The following is a 22,863-nucleotide window of genomic DNA, read 5'->3' as shown; positions in this document are numbered from 1 at the left end:
AATTCTTTATTTAACGTTCCTTTCAAACTACAGAGGCTATTCATAGACGATAAGATGATAATTGTAATTGTAATTCTTTATTTAACGTTCCTTTTAAACTACAGAGGCTATTCATAGACGATAAGATGATAATTGTAATTGTAATTCTTTATTTAACGTTCCTTTTAAACTACAGAGGCTATTCATAGACGATAAGATGATAATTGTAATTGTAATTCTATACTTAACGTTCATTTTAAACTACAGAGGCTATTCATAGACGATAAGATGATAATTGTAATTGTAATTCTTTATTTAATGTTCCTTTTAAACTACAGAAGCTATTCATAGACGATAACATGGTAATTGTAATTGTAATTCTTTATTTAATGATCCTTTGAAACTACAGAGGCTATTCATAGACGATAATATGATAATTGTAATTGTAATTCTTTACTTAACGTTACTTTTAAAGTACAGAGTCTATTCATACACGATAAGATGATAATTGTAATTGTAATTCTTTATTTAACGTTCCTTTTAAACTACAGAGGCTATTCATAGACGATAAGATGATAATTGTAATTGTAATTATTTATTTAACGTTCCTTTTAAACTACAGAGGCTATTCATAGACGATAAGATGATAATTGTAATTGTAATTCTTGATTTAACGTTCCTTTTAAACTACAGAGGCTATTCATAGACGATAAGATGATAATTGTAATTGTAATTCTATACTTAACGTTCATTTTAAACTACAGAGGCTATTCATAGACGATAACATGATAATTGTAATTGTAATTCTATACTTAACGTTACTTTTAAAGTACAGAGTCTATTCATACACGATAAGATGATAATTGTAATTGTAATTCTTTATTTAACGTTCCTTTTAAACTACAGAGGCTATTCATAGACGATAAGATGATAATTGTAATTGTAATTCTTTATTTAACGTTCCTTTTAAACTACAGAGGCTATTCATAGACGATAAGATGATAATTGTAATTGTAATTCTTTATTTACCGTTCCTTTTAAACTACAGAGGCTATTCATAGACGATAAGATGATAATTGTAATTCTAATTCTTTTATTTAACGTTCCTTTTAAACTATAGAGGCTATTCATAGACGATAAAATTATAATTGTAATTGTAATTTTTATTTAACGTTCCTTTTAAACTACAGAGGCTATTCATAGACGATAAAATTATAATTGAAATTGTAATTCTTTATTTAACGTTCCTTTGAAACTACAGAGGCTATTCACAGACGATAATATGATAATTGTAATTGTAATTCTTTACTTAACGTTACTTTTAAAGTACAGAGTCTATTCATACACGATAAGATGATAATTGTAATTGTAATTCTTTATTTAACGCTCCTTTGAAACTACAGAGGCTATTCATAGGCGATGAGATGATAATTGTAATTGTAATTCTTTATTTAACGTTCCTTTTAAACTACAGAGGCTATTCATAGACGATAATATGATAATTGTAATTGTAATTCTTTACTTAACGTTACTTTTAAAGTACAGAGTCTATTCATACACGATAAGATGATAATTGTAATTCTAATTCTTTTATTTAACGTTCCTTTTAAACTATAGAGGCTATTCATAGACGATAAAATTATAATTGAAATTGTAATTCTTTATTTAACGTTCCTTTGAAACTACAGAGGCTATTCATAGACGATAAAATTATAATTGAAATTGTAATTCTTTATTTAACGTTCCTTTGAAACTACAGAGGCTATTCACAGACGATAATATGATAATTGTAATTGTAATTCTTTACTTAACGTTACTTTTAAAGTACAGAGTCTATTCATACACGATAAGATGATAATTGTAATTGTAATTCTTTATTTAACGCTCCTTTGAAACTACAGAGGCTATTCATAGGCGATGAGATGATAATTGTAATTGTAATTCTTTATTTAACGTTCCTTTTAAACTACAGAGGCTATTCATAGACGATAAGATGATAATTGTAATTGTAATTCTTTATTTAACGTTCCTTTTAAACTACAGAGGCTATTCAAAAAACGATAAGATGATAATTGTAATTGTAATTCTATACTTAACGTTCATTTTAAACTACAGAGGCTATTCATAGACGATAAGATGATAATTGTAATTGTAATTCTTTATTTAATGTTCCTTTTAAACTACAGAAGCTATTCATAGACGATAACATGGTAATTGTAATTGTAATTCTTTATTTAATGATCCTTTGAAACTACAGAGGCTATTCATAGACGATAATATGATAATTGTAATTGTAATTCTTTACTTAACGTTACTTTTAAAGTACAGAGTCTATTCATACACGATAAGATGATAATTGTAATTGTAATTCTTTATTTAACGTTCCTTTTAAACTACAGAGGCTATTCATAGACGATAAGATGATAATTGTAATTGTAATTATTTATTTAACGTTCCTTTTAAACTACAGAGGCTATTCATAGACGATAAGATGATAATTGTAATTGTAATTCTTGATTTAACGTTCCTTTTAAACTACAGAGGCTATTCATAGACGATAAGATGATAATTGTAATTGTAATTCTATACTTAACGTTCATTTTAAACTACAGAGGCTATTCATAGACGATAACATGATAATTGTAATTGTAATTCTATACTTAACGTTACTTTTAAAGTACAGAGTCTATTCATACACGATAAGATGATAATTGTAATTGTAATTCTTTATTTAACGTTCCTTTTAAACTACAGAGGCTATTCATAGACGATAAGATGATAATTGTAATTGTAATTCTTTATTTAACGTTCCTTTTAAACTACAGAGGCTATTCATAGACGATAAGATGATAATTGTAATTGTAATTCTTTATTTACCGTTCCTTTTAAACTACAGAGGCTATTCATAGACGATAAGATGATAATTGTAATTCTAATTCTTTTATTTAACGTTCCTTTTAAACTATAGAGGCTATTCATAGACGATAAAATTATAATTGTAATTGTAATTTTTATTTAACGTTCCTTTTAAACTACAGAGGCTATTCATAGACGATAAAATTATAATTGAAATTGTAATTCTTTATTTAACGTTCCTTTGAAACTACAGAGGCTATTCACAGACGATAATATGATAATTGTAATTGTAATTCTTTACTTAACGTTACTTTTAAAGTACAGAGTCTATTCATACACGATAAGATGATAATTGTAATTGTAATTCTTTATTTAACGCTCCTTTGAAACTACAGAGGCTATTCATAGGCGATGAGATGATAATTGTAATTGTAATTCTTTATTTAACGTTCCTTTTAAACTACAGAGGCTATTCATAGACGATAATATGATAATTGTAATTGTAATTCTTTACTTAACGTTACTTTTAAAGTACAGAGTCTATTCATACACGATAAGATGATAATTGTAATTCTAATTCTTTTATTTAACGTTCCTTTTAAACTATAGAGGCTATTCATAGACGATAAAATTATAATTGAAATTGTAATTCTTTATTTAACGTTCCTTTGAAACTACAGAGGCTATTCATAGACGATAAAATTATAATTGAAATTGTAATTCTTTATTTAACGTTCCTTTGAAACTACAGAGGCTATTCACAGACGATAATATGATAATTGTAATTGTAATTCTTTACTTAACGTTACTTTTAAAGTACAGAGTCTATTCATACACGATAAGATGATAATTGTAATTGTAATTCTTTATTTAACGCTCCTTTGAAACTACAGAGGCTATTCATAGGCGATGAGATGATAATTGTAATTGTAATTCTTTATTTAACGTTCCTTTTAAACTACAGAGGCTATTCATAGACGATAATATGATAATTGTAATTGTAATTCTTTACTTAACGTTACTTTTAAAGTACAGAGTCTATTCATACACGATAAGATGATAATTGTAATTCTAATTCTTTTATTTAACGTTCCTTTTAAACTATAGAGGCTATTCATAGACGATAAAATTATAATTGAAATTGTAATTCTTTATTTAACGTTCCTTTGAAACTACAGAGGCTATTCATAGACGATAAGATGATAATTGTAATTGTAATTCTTTATTTAACAATGCTCATTAATCTACACTGCATAGACACATTGTGTGGCATTATGTGGCAAATGTGGAGAAAAAGTGCAATGAAAAGAGAAAAAAAAGAATGATTTTCAGAAATCTTATTCCGATGTATGAACAGCTGGATTGATTATAACAGCAATGTTTAGAATTGAAGAACGTAACAGCAGCAGACCTTGGAATAGATGTTATTCACAATACATCTCTTTGTTCGGACTTAAACGTATTTCTGCATGAATGGGAGGGAGAGCTCATAACAAGAGACACAATTTGTTTCCTCACTATTGACAGTGCGAGTGTCAATACGCCGTGTTGACAGTGAAGGATGGCAGTAGCAACGCTCTGAATTGCTTGTGCAACCAATACAACCGTTGTCAGAAGTGTGTCCGACAATGGCCAATTGATTAAGGGGGGGTCTTAAGTGGCTCGCACCCCGGAGGGGGTGAACGCGACGGAAAGGGGAGAGAATGGACAGTAAAGACCTCGTCGACCCCTTAATAGGGGACGCTAGTCAAACGTCTTTAAGTCGCTTTTTTTGTAGTAATTATAACACTTTTTCATTACAATTGCAGCAGTTTATGAAAAACACGGATTAATTAATATGTCAGTAAGTCAGTCAATCTCTTGGTTAAGAATTCAGTTTCTCAGTTAATAAGTATTATAATTTCTTAGTTAAGAGATCAGTCGATGTTTTCGTTAAGCAATAAGTCAATCTCTCAGTTAAGAAATCAGCCAATCGCTTAGATAAGAAGTCAGCCGATCTCTTTATTAATAAGTCATCCAGTCTCTCAGTTAAGACATCAGATGATCTCTTAATTAGTGAATCAGCCAATCTTTCAGTTAACAAGTCAGCCGATTTGTTAATACGTCAGTCAACCTCTTAGTTAAAAATGAGTTAATTTCTCAGTTAAGGGGAGAGGACGGTATTTTTTTAACTATTTTTCCATTCGGTGTAAGATATTAATTTTTTGTATGTAGAGAGCTCATGATTGTAGCAATATTTGAAAAAAATATATATATTATTTGGGGGCCCAGTTTTGAAAAAAAATATGTACCCAATGCAGGATTTATCTAAGCCATTTTTAAAGATTAGATTCAGTTTTTTTTTTCAAAAGCATACTCTACAAACTGTCTGAGATAGAATTTTGATATTAGTCCCTACATTTCTAAAATAAACAATTAAAATTTAATAACACTTATTTGATTTCCTTTTTTTGCAAACAGAGAGACATTTTTAAAATGAAATCAATTAACAAAATTCTGTTACAGAGAAAAGTTTCTTAATAGTCTACAGAATGTGTGTTCTAAATTCAATGCAAGTATCTTTAATAGTTCAGAAATTATATCCATTTTTGTCTAGCAAAAAAAAAAAAAAAAAAAAAAAAAAAAAGTTACCGGAAACAATAACAAAACGGGGCGTGTGATTTAAAAATCCATAGCGCAGGAAGTATAGAAAAGGACGAAATTTTTTGGTGAAAAATCAGTAAATAAAAAATTTTCTTTAAAATACTCTGTGATATGTGAAGAATGCATTTCATAACATTCTGTGCGTATTTGTACCCTTATCAGATGTTGAGACACCAAGGGCAATGCATGTGCCAATAGCGTCTCAACATCCGATAAGGGCACAAATACCCACAATCCCTCAGTTAAGTTAGCCAATCTCTCAGTTAATAAGTCAGCCAATTTAACCAATCTTTCAGTCAATAATTCAATTATTCTACAACTTAATAAGTAAATCTCTCAGAAAATAAATCAACCAATATCTAATTTAATAAGTTAGTCAATTTCTCAGTTAATAAGTCAGCTAATTTAACTAATCTCTCAGTCAATAACTGAATTATTCTACAACTTAATAAGTGAATCTCTCAGAAAATAAATCAACCAATATCTAATTTAATAAGTTAGTCAATTTCTCAGTTAATAAGTCATCCAATTTAACTAATCTCTCTGTCAATAATTCAATTATTCTACAACTTAATAAGTGAGTCTCTCAGAAGATAAATCAATCAATATCTCATTTAATAAGTTAGCCAATCTCTCAGTCAATAATTCAATTATTTTACAACTTAATAAGTGAATCTCTCAGACAATAAGTAAACCAATATTTAATTTAATAAGTTAGTCAATTTCTCAGTTAATAAGTCATCCAATTTAACCAATCTCTCTGTCAATTATTCAATTATTCTACAACTTAATAAGTGTGTCTCTCAGACAATAAGTCAATCAATATTTAATTTAATAAGTTAGTCAATTTCTCAGTCAATAAGTCATCCAATTTAACCAATCTCTCTGTCAATTATTCAATTATTATACAACTTAATAAGTGTGTCTCTCAGATAATAAGTCAATCAATATTTAATTTAATAAGTTAGTCAATTTCTCATTTAATAAGTCATCCAATTTAACCAATATCTCTGTCAATAATTCAATTATTCCACAACTTAATAAGCCTGTCTATTAAACAATAAGTCAACCAATATCTAATTTAATAAGTTAGTCAATCTCTGAGTTAATAAGTCAGCCAATTTACCCAATCTCTCAGTCAATAATTCAATTATTCCACAACGTAATAAGCGAGTCTCTGAGACAATAAGTCAACCAATATCTAATTTAATATGTTAGTCAATCTCTCAGTTAATAAATCATCCATTTTAACCAATCTCCCAGTCAATAATTCAGTTCATTCAAGTTAATTCAAGTGAGTCTCTCAGACGAGAAGTCAATCAATCATTCAGAAAGGCAATCAGCCACTGAATAAATCAATGAACCTGCCAGTTAGCCCTGTATATCTGGTTAGGTTTTAATTTGCTGGTTGTTTGCAGAGCTGGTTACAGTCACTCAGTTGTCCTGGCGAGGCTCTCGACTGCAGCTCTTAATAAAGGCAGGCGCGCGGCAGCTTGTGTCAGGTACCGCGATGAGGGCGTCCAGTATGAGCAGGGGAAGATTTACTTCTGCGAGGGGGCACTGAATGCGAATTAATTCAAGCCAGCAATCGATATGGCAAAACTGTGAGAGAGAAATCGATTTCGCGATTGTGACAAAGTTCACGTGTTTCGGCATCATCAGTATCGAGAAAATTCCTGGCATCACATCTGTCTGCCCGTCGACCTCGCTCAGGTTCGAACTCAGGTATCTCTGATCTAATAGCAACTACTAGAACAACAAATACGAAGGTTGGGAGGCAGATGGCGATGATATAAAAAAGATTAGACGAAGATAACGAATGTCTAGGTGTTTTCTTAGATCTAAAGAAAGCATTCGATACCTTTGATCGCGAGTAACTTTTAGAAACAGTTTACAATATAGAGATTAGTGGTGTTACCTTAGACCTTTTTCACTCTTATTTTTGTCAAATAGATATCACGTAACTAAAATTGAAGTTGATTTTAGCTATCCCTTATCGTTTGTTATCTATATTAATAATTTATTATTAATAAGCCCAGACAAAATTAAAGGAAATGTTGATTCTTCGTTCTTGTATGCACTCTTTCAACACTTAAGATACCTGGTGAACCGCAATGTCATTATTTTCAGGGGGTCATTCTTTGAGATATTCCAAACAGAAAAGATTAATACAATTTTGCTTGTTTTTGCTTCCTTTTCGAGATAAAAATTGTTATATATTAAACATTTCATGGCGTGTTTTGGGAAAGTCATTGATTGAATTCACAATATGTTTAGTCAATTTAAAAGAGCAGTGTATTATGATAATAAATGACTGAAATAATTTTACTTTTGTTCTTTAAATGTACCTGGGAGCAACAGTAACAAATTAAATACAGAACACATATGGGAAATGCCTGTTATTATTCGGTTAAGAAGCTTTTATCATCCAGTCTGCTGTCAAAAAATCTGAAAGTTAGAATTTATAAAACAGTTATATTACCGGTTGTTCTGTATGGTTGTGAAACTTGGACTCTCACTTTGAGAGAGGAACACAGGTTAAGGGTGTTTGAGAATAAGGTGCTTAGGAAAATATTTGGGACTAAGAGGGATGAAGTTACAGGAGAATGGAGAAAGTTACACAACACAGAACTGCACGCATTGTATTCTTCACCTGACATAATTAGGAACATTAAATCCAGACGTTTGAGATGGGCAGGGCATGTAACACGTGTGGACGAATCCAGAAATACATATAGAGTGTTAGTTGGAAGGCCAGAGGGAAAAAGACCTTTTGTGAGGCCTAGACGTAGATGGGAAGATAATATTAAAATGGATTTGAGGGAGGTGGGATATGTTGGTAGGGACTGGATTAATCTTGCTCAGGATAGGGACCGATGGCGGGCTTATGTGAGGGCGGGAATGAACGTCCAGGTTCCTTAAAAGCCAGTAAATATTATTATTATTATTATTATTATTATTATTATTAGTATTATTATTGTATGGCTAAATGAACAATCTTTCTGTCATGCGACTATAAGAAGATTCTGTTAGAATTTGAGTTGCATATTAAAATTTCTTTATCCTGCAGAAAGTCAATGTTTCTTTTTAATTATCGCCAGTCCCATCTGATCAGAAAAAACTCAGCGAGTGAAGGGCGGGCGACCTTGTTATTTAATTCTCGCGTTATTGAGTTGGAACATATTAAATAATTTCGTTAGCGGCGACAGACGTTCACAGCGACTCGCTCTCCTCAATCAATCACTAAAACAATCACATTCCAGTTCCTTTTGTTATTTTTTTTCAAGATGTCGACTGTCTTCTTTTCCAATAACTTCCCAACATGATCTTAATGCAGGAATAACAACAGAACCCCCTGTATTCCGCAGACGGCACCACGTCCACCCCTCAAATATAAACCCCTGTCTCCCAGTTGGTCTATTTATCCTCATATTTTAGACAAGTTCGCAAGGGGACACGCGACGGTGCTGGGGGTTGATGCAACCCCCTGTTTAGAGTCAAGATTCTTCCTGAGGAGTCTAGGCTGCTTCATTAGCTTGATGCCATTCACCAAGGAAATCAGCTCCTTATCTCCTAACCCTCTTCCTTCCTTCCACCCCTGTGCTCCCACCCCATTGTTGCCATATTATTATGATCAACCCCCCCCTGCTCTCTCTAACTCAGCACCTGGTAACCATTATTAAAGTTTCACTCACCCTTCATACGGGAAGCCACCCCCCTCATGTCGATATGCACCCCTCACCCCCTCTGTTTTATCAAAACATTCCGCTACATCCGCTCGCAACCCCCTAGTACTGCTGGATGCCACTCAAATTTGCTGAAACGTGAAAGAGCAATGTGTTGGGGTTGGTACTCGTGAGGGTTGTGGAAGGAGATTTAGGAATATGCTGGAAGCCGCCTCCGGCAAGGTATGCAACCGGGTTACACCGTCAGTTCAGGAAACTCTCAATAATCGCACTGCAAACAGACAACCACTCCGTTGTGCGCAGTTTGGGAACAAACATGTCGCCTGGGAGATAAAATTCAAGTAGCACTGAACTTTGCAAACTGAGCCACAGAAAGGACCTATTTGTTGAAAAGTCTGAAGAAATGTATAAGCTATTTTAATCCTTAATTTGGCAAAGCTTCATTTCTCACACCAGTTTATTAAACCGTGTCGGACCGTAAAGAAAACAACTATCGCAATGTCCATATTTTATATGTTGTGCAATATTATAGCATTGTGAAATTTTAATTTTCCTACCAATTTTTTTCTATTGTTCTATTAAAATTACAGCATATAGCCTATTAACTTGTTGTATTCTATAGCATACATTGCCAATTTAAGGGTTAATAATGTTGTTATTCTCTTCTTCTGACTGCCATCAATAGTTTTAGGATGACTATTACCCTAGATCATATATGTAACAGATAACTCCTCGCTACGTTAAAATCGGCAGCACTTTGAAGAGAACAACCGCCAGGATCGCCACTCGTCCGCCATAAACGAACACGAGATGGCAGCACAGTCGCCAATGCAATTCAAATGGGAATTATGACATGACTCCTTATTTAACAACTAGATGGCAGCGTAGTAAACCTGACAAAAGTTGTTAACCTCAAAGCCTATAAGCCCGACATATCTGTTATATATATGATCTATGCTATTACTGTACACCTTTACTACGTCACACTACTTTTGACCAATAAAACGGTGCGAAAGGACGTCTTTCAACCAATCATGGCTGCTTATCGCACAATTTTATCGCGTCCCTAGCATTTGTTTAATTTTATCGCGTCCCTAGCATTTGTTTTTTTTATCACTACCCTAGCACTTGTTTCTTTGTTTGCCAACATTTCAAACTGCACTGATCTGGACGTCAAAAAACAGAAAATTACAAACCACTCCAGTCGATGCACAGCAGTTTCAAATATGACTCGCATTGGCATTCAAGAACAAGAATTAATAAAGATCACTGGTCATAGCTATGCATCTTCCCTGAAACCCTATTTACAAATAAATGAAGAGCACCATTCGGAAATCTTGAATAAGTTGAGGGATACACCATGTAGATCAACGAGTTCACTTCTTTTACGCACACGTCCAATATAACATCAACTGAACCACCAACCACTAAAACATTCAAATTTGAAAATTGTACTTTCAATAATTGTTTCTTTTAAAATTATTCATATTTATTTTTATTTCATCATCATCGTTAATTAAAACGTTTCTTGTTTATTTCATCATCCCTAATTAAAACTTTTCTAACACTTGTGTATATTATTTAGGTTATGTTTGTTATAGCTTCTGCTATATGATATTATGGATAGTCACGTATCAGAGATTGTTTAATACTAAGATTTATAGAAAATCATCTGTCAAGTGACGTGATTACTGGGATCGGGATAACTGAAGTGGAATGCAACTGTTTTAATAAAAATGAAACTGAATAAACACAGCCTTCTTGACTAGTAACCGTCCACAGAGTTCAATGAAGATTCCATAGTTGGCACAACTGATAAGAAAACAGCTAGGCCTAATCATAACACACTACTGCCTTCTACTAGCGTAATATTTATAATGTTGAGATGGTACAAATTTGAAGACAGTTTTGTATTTTCGTAAGTCAATTAATATTTTATTGTATTGGAGTACTTCGTTACTTCTAATCTTTATATACTTTCTTCTAATCGTGTAATGGTCAATTAAATCCCACTCGAGTTTTGATTTTCTCTAGATAAATCAAAACCTCTAGTGAGATTACTGTTGATAAATTAAAAAATGAATTACATTGATTTAACTGATTATAAATCAGGCCTGTCTTCTAGCAATTTACAGTATAAATATGCTATTTAAAATTAGTTCAATTGACTAAGTTACACAAGATTTAAATCTGTTTTTCAATAATAGATATATGCTATTTATAAGCAGTTCAGTTGGACAAACTGTTTGTAACTCATCTGTTTTCCAATAATAGTTGTGGGGTGTTATTTAAAACCGGTTCAGTTTATCAGAATGTATACGACTTTCATCTATATCCCAACAGTGGTTATACGACACTGTTTGAAATCAATTCAGTTGGCCAAACTCTATCTCAGTCATCTGTTTTTGAACAGTAGTTCTGACGCATTATTTAAAATTGATTCAATTGGTCTGAATGTACTATACGACTTTAATATAATTTTCCAACAAAGTTAAAGCAGATTGTTTGAAATCAGTTCAGCTGGACAAACTGTTTTCCAACAATAAATGTGGGATGTTATTTGAAACCGGTTCAGTTAACCAGAATGTACATCACTTCCGGCAATAGTTATAGGAAATAGTTTTAAATCAGTTTAGTTAGTAGCATGGTTTGGAATTCATCTGTTTTCCAGCAATAATTCTGTGATGTTATTTAATGCCGATTGAGTTGAATGTACATCATTTTCATCTACATTTCAACTATGATTATAGGATATTGTTGTCCTAAACCAGTTTAGGTTGCCAAACTGTTTGAAAAGCATCTGTTTTCAGCCAATAACTCTAGAATGTTATTCAAAACCGGTTCAGTTAATCAAAATGTATGCCACTTTCCTCTGTGTCCCACCAATGGTTATAGGACACAACTTACATAAAATCAGTTCAGTTAGAATTATTTGTAATTGATGTGTTATCCGACAATAGTTCTAAGATGGTTTATTTTTTGATTAAGTTTAGTTAGCCAAACGAAGGTGAAGTTTGTGACCTTGATCTGTTTATCAACATACAGCAAATCATGACTTTCATACTGTAAATCTTTTAATCAATAATTTGATAATAGTACATTATGCAACGAGCCTATAATGATAGTAATTAAGACGCAAGTATGGATATTTATGAAACGAGCGCAAGCGAGTTTCATAATATTCATACGAGCGTCTTAATTACCATTATAGGCAAGTTTCATACGACTTTTTATGCTCGACCATATTTCTAACTTGAAATTATTCAGATGTATACATTTTATTTGTATCTGACAAGATCGGAAGTGACCTTGTTCTAGGTCGTGAATTGTGAGATGTGCGCAGACGCGAAAGTATTGATTTTTTCCGAGAAACAATAATGTCATTGACCTTTTGTAATCCCGTTAAACTTGATATAACCTTGATTATTGAATTCGACATTGAAAAACGAGATGACAAATTGAATTTATTTGAATATTATTTACAATTAACGCTAATTATTATAGTAACAGAACATAACCTTCTGCGACAGTATTGGATTTCCAGCCTCCGTGACTTTTCGCTAATTCTCTTTGGATTGCATATCCGAGAATAATCGATACTTGTGGTTTTATAACGGTACAAAACTGACTTGTCATTGGCTGAACACCTGTAAGCTGAGTTGTCATTGGCTGAACACCTGTACTTTAATGAGTAGGTGTACTTTAATGACATGCATTAAAGGACTGCTACCAGGTGTATAATTACTACATTTCGGCATGGTCGAGCATAAAATATTTTTTAAAATAATTTCAGTTAACTGAAAATGAAAGAGGATAATGATCTTTGTTTTGCAGTAAGATTTTGGAAGTAGTGAACTTAAAATCAGTTTAACTGGTCAGACTGTCACAAGCCTTCTGTGTTTTTAATGATAGTTCTGAGTTTGTCTATTTAATATTCATTTCAATGAACAAATAATGGGGGGCAGTAATGAATTCAGAGGGTGGATTAGGGGAGAAATTCCTTTCATCGCTAAACTCAGAATTGTCGTAACGGAGATTTCAGGTTTGTTTAAATCTCACTATTTTTATTCTAAGGTAGTAACTTACAAAACAGAATTAAACATATGCATATCCTTTCTTCTTAGTTACATAACACGAGGAAGGATGTTGACAAGTTTTAGTACATCACAAAATAATTATATGAATTGACTGATATCTATTTATAAACATGCCTCCCTTTTAATTCAATGGTACAACCATAAGCTTTTCCTCTCCTAAAATAAAATTCGAACGTTTTAGATTTCTGACTGAAATCACTCAATCTTTGCTTTCCTCCCTACATCAATCAAATTGCTTCCCTTTCAAGTCTTATTTGTGGTTAGTAAACAGAAAATAATCTGATGTGCCAAATCTGGTGAGTATGGTGGTCGACACAACACGCTCAGTATTGTAATGTCCTTGAGTTGCAAACGCTCTGCTGAAGGATGACAATTTTGCCCAGTTTCATTTGTCTCTTTAAGTTCTTCTAAAGTCGTCGTCTTAAAAAAGGTCACAATATCATTCAGCATTGATACTGACACCATGACCATGTTGCATAAAAATCAACCATGATGATTCATTATGAACACAAGACGAATGAATTCATAACATTCCCAGCTGATTTTTGCGATCAAAATATTGTGAAATGGAAGAACAAAGAAACATGATAGAAAAAAAATTAGTTTCTATGCTATGGCTTTTATATCGCTTTAAAATACATTGTCCCCAGGCCGGGTTTGAACACAAGAATCTAGAACCCAAGGGCTACGGATGGAAACTGAGGACTTTAAATAGTGGACTTCACCTTTCGCAGCTTATCATGAATTGCTCCCAATGCTAAGATATCCGTATCTGTCTTGCTGTAATTCCCGTGTTAGTGTAATTGTTAGTAAAGGCCGGGGGCAGAACCATCCGCTCCGGAACCACACAAATGAGTCCGCCACTCCACGATTAGATATGCCTATTTACTGATTAAACGGGCACAATGGACCGGCCGTGCGGACTAGAACAGGGCAAATGGGATTACAGCTACAAACGTGGGTAGTATGCGATATTACAGGAGCTTAGAGCGGGTTAGCGGGACTGCGGGTCAGAGGCCTGGGTACCCGGGTGCACCTCGGGTTGTCTTCATAACTATCACGGAAATTTATTCCAGAATGGTAAGAACTGGCAGTGTTATGCAGACGAAAGTAATTTGGCTATTTAAACTGATTTTAAATTTACAATCACACAAGTGTTGTTGAAATACAAAGAAAATCTCAATCAGTTCCATAGTCTGAATAAATTTTAAATTTAGCATGTGATGTAACATAAGCCTAATGTTCAAAGACAGATGAAAGTCACAAACAGTGCGATAGTCTGAATTAACTTTCAATTCAGCATTTCATCTATTATCAAAAGACAGATGAAAGTCACAAACAGTTTGAACAACTGGTTAAATATTTAATTTACCATCTCATCTATTGTTAGAAGACAGATGAAAGTCACAAACAGTTTGATCAACTGATTAAATATTTAATTTACCATGTCATTTGTTGTTGGAAGACATATGAAAGTCACAAACACTTTGATCGTGTGATTAAATATTTAATTTATCATCTCATCTATTGTTGGAAGACAGATGCAAGTCACAAACAGTTTGATCGTGTGAATAATCTTTCAATTCACCATTTCATCTACTATCGAAAGACAGATGAAAGACATAAATACTTTGATCAACTGGTTAAATATTTAATTTATCATCTCATCTATTGTTTGAAGACAGATGAAAATCACAAACAGTTTGAATAACTGATAAATATTTAATTTATCATCTCATCTATTGTTGGAAGACAGATGAAAGTCACAAACAGTTTGATCGGCGATTAAACTTTCAACTCATCATTTCATCTATTATGGAAAGACAGATAAAAGTCACAAATAGTTTGATCAACTGATTAAATAATTAATAATTTACCATCTCATTATTGTTGGAAGACAGATGAAAGTCACAAAAAGTTTGATCGTCTGAATAAACTTTCAACTCAACATTTCATCTATTATAGAAAGACAGATGAAAGTCATAAACAGTTTGAACAACTGATTAAATATTTAATTTATCATCTCATCTATTGTTGGAAGACAGATGAAAGTCACAAACAGTTTGATCGGCGATTAAACTTTCAACTCATCATTTCATCTATTATGGAAAGACAGATAAAAGTCACAAATAGTTTGATCAACTGATTAAATAATTAATAATTTACCATCTCATTATTGTTGGAAGACAGATGAAAGTCACAAAAAGTTTGATCGTCTGAATAAACTTTCAACTCAACATTTCATCTATTATAGAAAGACAGATGAAAGTCATAAACAGTTTGAACAACTGATTAAATATTTAATTTATCATCTCATCTATTATTGGAAGACAGATGAAAATCTCAAAATAGTTCTGTGTTCTCAATTGATTTTAGATCTACATGCGAGGACAACTTATTATAGTAATACAGATCAAACAGTCTAGATATCTCTGTGTGCCTTATAAATGAGAGTACAATAAAATAAACTACGAACGTTTTGTCATTGGTGACATGAATTCAACTGCTTCAAATAGCTTAAAGTGTTTATTTTATTAAATCTCTACTTTGCAGTAAATACCTCTCCTGTGCGAGTCTTCAAGAAGGGTTTTAAGGTAACGATTTAGAAGTTTCCTTTAGAAGTATGACTGGCCATTCAGGGCTCTTAGGCCCAATTGTATAAAACTCCCTGACTAAAGATCAACTTTGATCGTAGATCGAAAAGTGAACCGAGTTCAGACACTTCTTCTATTGTATAAAACTTTTCTGCGATCAAATTACCTTGGTTCAAATGCAATCTAAGTTCACGTGAAAAGGATCTGGCAACATCGCATAAACAAGTGAAATACGTGACGCGCGGACCATGTTATACAGGTTTGTTCAGTATTGCCAATCTAGCGACTTTAACTCTTTTTCAACAACAATTTCTTTTAACTTTTATATTGCTTAAATAGGGATTTAGTGACCTTTTTAGCACCCCAATAGTGACAAAATTTAATCTTTCTTTGTTGATAATGAGAAATCTAGCGACTTTACAACTACTTTTTGGCGACTTTCCGTATACTCTGTTGGAGACACTGGTTTTTTGTGCAATGTAAATAATGGCGGACAATAAGAAGAAGGTTGACTGTTCTCCGAGTTGTTATCATGTTATGGTGTTTGATACTGCTAAACATAATAAAGCTTTATAAAACGACAATTTTCGTTTAGTAATACAGTTAATTGAAAATTTATGAATGTACCTATCATATCCATTAATAATTAATGGTTGTTATAAACATAATATAATTATAGGTTATGTTATTTGATACTGCTGATCACGATAGAGCCTTATAAAATATAAGAATGTTTGTGTATAAGGCAAGAAATTGAAAGAAATATATATAAATGTAGGCCTACCTATCATATCTATTGATATTAATAATAATGGATATTTTATTTGCACAATCTGTCACTCGTATATTTCAAACAGAAAAGAAATAACTGAACTTGGATCATCTAACTTAATCGGAGAAATTTCTTCAGTCAAAGTTGACTTTAGTTTGAGACAAATTAATCTCAGATTAGACTTTATACAACACAAAATTCCAAGTTCAACTGAAACAGGGATCAATTTAACCTCTGATCTAAGATTAAATGGTTTATACAATCGGGCCTTAGTGTCCTAACCTTTGCTTCTAAAGTACGAAAGATTCATGGCCTTCTGAAATATTCCATGCAAGATCCAAGGGGCTGTCAAACTGACGAGTCATGATTTATTGACTGTGTGATGGAACGGTTCCTCTTTTAATCGGATGTTAGGAAATCGACTGTTACGAAATTTTAATCTTCCGCGATGATTATGTTTAACAAGTTTTGGTTTTTACATCTTTTAACTATGAAGGGATAGAATTTTAAAATATTTTTCAACAAAACTGAAGCGTTAGCATTTAAAACATAGTATCGTGTAATAAATGAAATAGAAATAAGGAAAAACACAGGGGAACTAATTTCTACATTTAATTTTTTTGGAATGTCGTGTAAAGGCAGTTCTTCAGGACAGGGATATTGAAAATAAAATTTACAAATTTCAGCATATGTGGGACAATAAAATGAACAATTAAGAGTGAAAAGGAAAGTATAAAGATTATGTTGCTCCTATTAAAGTCCAGGGTGATTAAAAATCCCACCTTTAAAAACAACGGCATTAGCAGCAGTAAGAATGATAGAGACTGGATTAATCTTGCTCAAGATAGGGACTGATAGCGGACTTATGTGAGGGCGGTAATGAACCTCCGGGTTCTCTAAAAGCTATTTGTGAGTAAGTATGACGGTACTTTATGACCTTTATTAATTATTTCTCTATTCGCAAAGTAGTCTTATTAATTTTATCACGCGAGATTTTCAGGATTTGTGAATTCTTAAGGTACGTACACACTTAGCGAACGAACAACGAACGAATGATCAAGCGAAACTTCGTTGTTCGTTCGCTGTTTGGAGCAACGTACAAATCATCAGCAAATAGTCAGAAAATATTCACGTTCGCTGATTATCCGCAATAAAGGCAGACGAAAATATAATTATAGGAAGTGTAGCCGTTGTTATTATAGGCAGTTTAACAAAAAGAAAAAGTTAAAAAACAAAAGGGGATGGTGGCAGACGCCACTCTACGAAAGTCACAATCAATGTAGAGGCACTGACTTGCTTCATGATTTACGTTGAATGGAATCGGGACAGTTTCACAACTTCTGTCGCATTTCAGAAAGAGACTTCGAAATATTACCGTGCAAAATAAGGCCAAAAATTTCCAAGAAAGACGAGAAGCAACACCTATTCAGGAAAGACTAGCATTAACACTTCGATATCTCGCTACAGGAGATTCGTATAGAAGTTTAATGTATTTATTCAAAGTATCGAAACAGCTGATTACCAGGATTGTTCCAGAAGCATGTACAGCTATAATTGAGGAACTGGAAGATTTTATTAAGGTACGACTGCAAGACAGGGGAAAGTTTCAGTACACGGACAATAATTATCTTAAAATACTAAAAAGAAAGATTTGTCTCTGTTTGTCGAATGCGCATCATGCTTACGAAAAGGCACTTTTCAGTGCCAATAATTTATTTTGTGTGCACAAGGTTGGAGCTTTGTTTTTTCTGGGCGTCAATTTGTCCAAAAGGAACAACATATGTTTATACGCGAACCAAGTTGACTCGTACACTTCATCACTCCCCAGTCCAGATCTGGTTGTGGACTTCTGTCCTTCCCTCCGGAATGATGTCAGAAGGGACTCAGTTTTCTTTTTAACTTCTGCTCCCTACAATAAACAAAAAATATGTATCCACTGAAAATAAATAAACAAAAATAATTTTCAAATTTTGCACGTGTTTGACTCGCCTACTTTATAGCTGAACATCTTTCCAATAGCTTCCCAATATAATGTTTTCTTACTTTATTGTGGTAAGTAGGATGCTTGGGATTCCATGAAGTTTCCTGCTCCCTATATGCATTAATAAGATTTATAACAGCGTCTTCCGTCCACTCCAGTTTCGACATCCTGTTGGTGAAATTGAACTAAGCGCTGCGTTCTGCTACGAACTACAAGCTAGTGGCGTCCACAACGAATACCAACTTCCTTTGATGTACCGACAAGCGACGGATCACTTCCGAAGGCAAATCAAACGATCGGTTTGCCTTTGCTGCGACTTACACACGTACCAATTTCAATCAGCGAATGCATTCGTTTGTCGTTCGTTCGTTGTTCTTTCGCTAAGTGTGTACGCACCTTTAGACAAAATGAGAACCTCTTGTCATATTATCACCTATGACTATGAACTCTACAACTAAATCCAAAAGTTAGGAGTTGTGAGCACAAATACAAATACAGGGCGTGAAAACAAAAACTTTGGTTCGAAATTGACGGCTGTTAATGTGATATTCGTCAAATAAAATCTGAAGAATTCGGTAAAGCCGTCCGTGACAGTTCCGCACGAACTAAGGACATTTATTGCAGCGTGCTAGCTGTCTCTTGTTGTAGCGGAAGGTAAAGTGGTTTGAGAATAAAATGGAATAGCCAGCCAGGCAGGGAGGCAACATCCCCTCGCGGCTGTATTCCATAAACACATCAAGCCTGATCTCATTGAGGGGGAAACGCAAGGGGGCGTCCCTGAATGTGGACAATATCCGCTCACAAGACGCTAGACGTCACTATGAGGACGCTGTTCACTGCATTACCATCAGTTCCTTCACTTTACGTTCACTCTTGCTTCCCCAAACTATTGCTACTAATCTACAACAGAGGGAAAAGGGTGGGGCAAAGTCGTATCATAGCAACGACTGCCGATGGTTGTGTCTCTATATTATATGCACCTAAATAATTTCGCTTCAATTTCTCTTCTTGCGAATATTTGAATCACTAAAAAGCTAGATCTGGGCACTATCAATTCATCTGCATTGTTTTTGGTTTAAGAGTTTTCCACAGTCTAAAAAAAAAAATGACATGTTTGTTACAAGGTTTTCTTGCTGCCAATATGTCTAGTTCTCTTGTGAAACAAGACGATGTATACAGTGTGTAACAGAATGACTATTCCTAATTTTCTGTTGACATCGTACAAAATTTTGTCCAATATTCTTTTGAGGAGATTAACTCTGTATATAGATGAAATTATTGGGGATCATTAGTGTGGTTTTAGGCGTAATATATCGACAGGTATTGGAGAAAAAATAGGAGTACAAGGGTACAGTACATCTGTTATTCACAGATTTAAAAAAGGCATATGACTCGGTTAAGAGAGAAGTTTTATATCATATTCTTATTGAATTTGGTGTTCCCAAGAAACAAGTTCGATTAATTAAAATGTGTCTCAGTGAAACGTACAGAGAAACCGTATCGGTCAGTTTCTGTCAGATGAGTTTCCAATTCACTGCGGGCTAAAGCAAGGAGATGCACTATCACCTTTACTTTTTAACTTCGCTTTAGAATATGCCATTAGGAAAGTTCAGGATAACAGAGAGGGTTTGGAATTGAACGGGTTACATCAGCTGCTTGTCTATGCGGATGACGTGAATATGTTAGGAGAAAAACCACAAAATATTAGTGAGAATACGGGAATTTTACATGGAGCAAGTAAAGAGATACGTTTGGAAGTAAATCCCGAAAAGACAAAGTATACGATTATGTCTCGTGACCAGAATATTGTACGAAATGGAAATATAAAAATTGGAAATTTATCCTTTGAAGAGGTGGAAAAATTCAAATATCTTGGAGCAACAGTAACAAATATATATGATACACGGGAGGAAATTAAACGCAGAATAAATATGGGGAATGAGTGTTATTATTCAATCGAAAAGCTTTTATCATCCAGTCTGCTCTCAAAAAATCTGAAAGTTAGAATTTATAAAACAGTTATATTACCGGTTGTTCTGTATGGTTGTGAAACTTGGATTCCCACTTTGAGAGAGAGGAACAGAGGTTAAGGGTGTTTGAGAATAAGGTCCTTCGGGAAATATTTGGGGCTAAGAGGAATGAAGTTACAGGAGAATGGAGAAAGTTACACAACACAGAACTGCACGCATTGTATTCTTCACCTGACATAATTAGGAACATTAAATCCAGACGTTTGAGATGGGCAGGGCATGTAGCACGTATGGGCGAATCTAGAAATGCATAGAGAGTGTTAGTTGGGAGGCCGGAAGGAAAATACCTTTGGGGAGGCCGAGACGTAGATTGAGGATAATATTAAAATGGATTTGAGGGAGGTGGGATATGATGGTAGAGACTGGATTAATCTTGCACAGGATAGGGACCGATGGCGGGCTTATGTGATGGCGGCAATGAACCTCAGGGTTCCTTAAAAGCCATAAGTATGTATGTATGTATGTATGTATGTATGTATGTATGTATGTATTATTATTATTATTATCATCATTATTATTCATTACAATTTCAAACAACTCATTGGCGTCATATTGATGTGTGAATCGCTCCGCCTTGTTGAATTTAAATGCGGGGAGTATGAAGACAGAAATGAAAAGAAATATCGAACTTTTATTTCAAATCCCAAACATCCTTACAATCCCAACCATGCTCACAATAACAATCACGAACATAAACTTTTAGGGATTTGTTCAGTTCCTTGTTACTTTGTAACTATTGTAGACAAATGATATGTAGGACAAGTGGAGTGTGTTGGCCGGGGATCGAACCTGGATGAAGATCAACACGCTAGGGATCAACCACAGGCGCGGTAGCCCCACAGGGACTCGATGGATGGATGGGTGGGTGGGTGGGTGGGTGGGTAAGTCGAGGCATTAATTGGTAAGGTGTTTCTTTATTCTTCGTAAAACCACGTGTCTTTTTTAACAGCTTTTATTACAGGCGACTTCATATTCGTGTGTTAAAATGAACAATTATTTTAATTCTGTCACTTAAAACCAACATAAACTGCTTCATAAAACATCAGTTGACCTATCAAAACTTCATTTTCCTAGATGCCACTGTTATTTTTCCACTTATTTGCATTACACTGTTTTTTATGAAACTACAATTTCTTGCAGATGGTTTGTTTTGAAACTCGGCGTAAGAGAGTCTTGCACTCATTTTACGAACATGTTAGTTTATATTTAACGATAATAAATTATTTACTGCTGTTGGTTGCATTAGTAAATTTTGAATGTAAACGTCTACTTGCGCACGCTAAACCTCGAAAATATATGGCTGAAGGGCTTGATTAATGGGTCTATTAAAAAGGCATACATCACTCGCGAAGCTGGTACGAATGGCGGAGTCCGCGATGCTTTTGTTTCAAGCCACGGCCTGCTGATACACGCGCGCCGCATAGCTCTGCTCAGCTGTTTAAAGAGCGAAGGCATTCATTTGTTTCTCAGATCACACCACAGCCTATAAGATACGTCTTATGTACGTATAAAACTAGAATAAGCGCGTAAGCACGTGACAAGAAAGGAAAATAGATAAAATATAAAAGTAGAATTATAGTGCGGTATCTAGCGGAAAAATGTTAAAATGTATTATTATTATTATTATTATTATTATTATTATTATTATTATTATTATTATTCCATGTTGAATCTTTCGTACACAACAAATACAGACGTGGACAAATTATTAACAAAATTGACGATTTTTATGATAATTCTGTTTACAAAATTTGATATTTCAATTTAGACTACAGTTGACAATTTTGCATATTTCTATCATTACAATAGACAGAAATATGCAAAAATGTCAACTGTAGTTTAAATTGAAGAGTTAAATTTTGTAAAAATATATAATAAAAATCTTCAATTTTGTTAATAATTTGTTAATTAGCAAAAATTTCAACTACAGTCTAAATTGAAGAGTCAAATTTTGTAAAACTATAAAATAAAAATCTTCAGATTTGCTAATAATTTGGAAATATCCCAAATGTCAACTGTATTCCAAATTGAAGAATCGAATTTTGTAAAAATGTATAGGCCTAATAAAAACCTTCAGTTTTGCTAATAATTTGTAAATATGCAAAAATATCAAATGTAGTCCAAATTGAAGAGTTATTTTATAAAAATATACAATACAAATCTTCAATTTTGCTAATAATTTGGAAATACGCAAAAATGTCAACTGTAGTCTAAATTGAAGAATC

General features: G+C 33.4%; 1 protein-coding gene across 2 annotated transcripts in view; it reads right to left on the bottom strand.

Moving 5' to 3' along the window:
• The window catches only part of LOC138703851 (serine-rich adhesin for platelets-like), a 1,430,840-nt gene that overhangs the window by 121,566 nt on the left and 1,286,411 nt on the right, over nucleotides 1-22,863 (bottom strand). The window lies entirely within an intron of this gene.

Source organism: Periplaneta americana, chromosome 1, assembly GCF_040183065.1.
Source record: "Periplaneta americana isolate PAMFEO1 chromosome 1, P.americana_PAMFEO1_priV1, whole genome shotgun sequence".
Classification (NCBI taxonomy): domain Eukaryota; kingdom Metazoa; phylum Arthropoda; class Insecta; order Blattodea; family Blattidae; genus Periplaneta; species Periplaneta americana.
The sequence above is the reverse complement of the archived record's forward strand: the minus strand, read 5'-3'. Positions and strand labels throughout refer to the sequence as shown.